Below are 2,500 nucleotides of genomic sequence, written 5' to 3' on the forward strand. Positions count from 1 at the left end.
AACACAGAGAGAGAGAGAAACAAAGAGAGAGAGAGAAACACACAGAGAGAGAGAGAAACACAGAGAGAGAGAGAGAAACACAGAGAGAGAGAGAGAAACACAGAGAGAGAGAGAGAAACCCAGAGAGAGAGCGAGAAACCCAGAGAGAGAGAGAGCGAGAAACCCAGAGAGAGAGCGAGAGAGAAACCCAGAGAGAGAGCGAGAGAGAAACCCAGAGAGAGAGAGAGAGCGAGAGAGAAACCCAGAGAGAGAGAGAGAGAGCGAGAGAGAAACCCAGAGAGAGAGAGAGAAACCCAGAGAGAGAGAGAGAAAAACAGAGAGAGAGAGAGGGAGAGAAACACAGAGAGAGAGAGAAACACAGAGAGAGAGTGAGAGAGAAACCCAGAGAGAGAGCGAGAGAGAAACCCAGAGAGAGAGCGAGAGCGAGAGAGAAACCCAGAGAGAGAGAGAGAAAAACAGAGAGAGAGAGAGAGAGAGAGAGAAACACAGAAAGAGAGAAAAACACAGAAAGAGAGAGAGAGATACAGAGAGAGAGAGAGAGAAACAGAGAGAGAAAGAGAGAGAGAGAAAGAGAGAGAGAGAAACAGAGAGAGAGAGAAACAGAGCGAGAAAGAGAGACACACAGAGAGAGAAACACAGAAAGAGAGAAAGAGAGAGAAACACAGAAAGAGAGAGAGAGAGTAACAGAGAGAGAGTAACAGAGAGAGAGAAACAGAGAGAGAGAAACAGAGAGAGAGAGAAAGAGAAACAGAGAAAGAGAGAGAAAGAGAAACAGAGAGAGAGAGAAAAAGAGAAACAGAGAGAGAGAGAGAGAGAGAAAGAGAAACAGAGAGAGAGAAAGAGAAACACAGATAGAGAGAGAGAAACACAGAGAGAGAGAGAGAGAGAGAAACACAGAGAGAGAGTGAGAAACACAGAGAGAGAGCGAGAGAGAAACCCAGAGAGAGAGAAAGCGAGAGGGAAACCCAGAGAGAGAGAAAGCGAGAGGGAAACCCAGAGAGAGAGAGCGAGAGAGAAACCCAGAGAGAGAGAGCGAGAGAGAAACCCAGAGAGAGAGAGCGAGAGAGAAACCCAGAGAGAGAGAGCGAGAGAGAAACCCAGAGAGAGAGAGAGAGAGAAACCCAGAAAGAGAAACAGAGAGAGAGAAAGAGAAACACAGATAGAGAGAGAGAAACACAGAGAGAGAGAGAGAGAGAGAAACACAGAGAGAGAGTGAGAAACACAGAGAGAGAGCGAGAGAGAAACCCAGAGAGAGAGAAAGCGAGAGGGAAACCCAGAGAGAGAGAAAGCGAGAGGGAAACCCAGAGAGAGAGAGCGAGAGAGAAACCCAGAGAGAGAGAGCGAGAGAGAAACCCAGAGAGAGAGAGCGAGAGAGAAACCCAGAGAGAGAGAGCGAGAGAGAAACCCAGAGAGAGAGAGCGAGAGAGAAACCCAGAGAGAGAGAGAGAGAGAAACCCAGAGAGAGAAAGAGAGCGAGAGAGAAACCCAGAGAGCGAGAGAGAAACCCAGAGAGAGAGCGAGAGCGAGAGAGAAACCCAGAGAGAGAGAGAGAAAAACAGAGAGAGAGGGAGAGAAACACAGAGAGAGAGAGAAACACAGAGAGAGAGAGAGAGAGAGAGAGAAAGAAAGAGAGAGAGAGAAACAGAGAGAGAGAGAGAAACACAGAAAGAGAGAGAGAGATACAGAGAGAGAGAGAGAAACAGAGAGAGAGAGAGAGAAACAGAGAGAGAAACAGAGAGAGAGAGAGAGAGAGAGAAACAGAGAGAGAGAGAAACACAGCGAGAAAGAGAGACACACAGAGAGAGAAACACAGAAAGAGAGAAAGAGAGAGAAACACAGAAAGAGAGAAAGAGAGAGAAACACAGAAAGAGAGAGAGAGATACAGAGAGAGAGAGAGAGAGAAACAGGGAGAGAAACAGAGAGAGAGAGAGAGAGAGAGAAACAGAGAGAGAGAAACAGAGAGAGAGAGAAACACAGCGAGAAAGAGAGACACACAGAGAGAGAAACACAGAAAGAGAGAGAAACACAGAAAGAGAGAAAGAGAGAGAAACACAGAAAGAGAGAGAGAGAAACAGAGAGAGAGAGAGAGAGAGAGAAACAGAGAGAGAGAAACAGTGAGAGAGAAAGAGAAACAGAGAAAGAGAGAGAAAGAGAAACAGAGAAAGAGAGAGAAAGAGAAACAGAGAGAGAGAGAGAGAGAAAGAGAAACAGAGAGAGAGAGAAAGAGAAACAGAGAGAGAGAGAGAAAGAGAAACACAGACAGAGAGAGAGAGAGAAACACAGACAGAGAGAGAGAGAGAAACACAGACAGAGTTAGAGAGAAACACAGAGAGAGAGGGAGAAACACAGAGAGAGAGAGAGAAAGAGAAACAGAGAGAGAGAGAGAGAGAGAGAAAGAGAAACAGAGAGAGAGAGAGAGAGAAAGAGAAACACAGACAGAGAGAGAGAGAAACACAAAGAGAGAGAGAGAAACACAGAGAGAGAGAGAGAGAGAAGCACA

Source organism: Heptranchias perlo, chromosome 7, assembly GCF_035084215.1.
Source record: "Heptranchias perlo isolate sHepPer1 chromosome 7, sHepPer1.hap1, whole genome shotgun sequence".
In the NCBI taxonomy this organism is placed as follows: Eukaryota; Metazoa; Chordata; class Chondrichthyes; order Hexanchiformes; family Hexanchidae; genus Heptranchias; species Heptranchias perlo.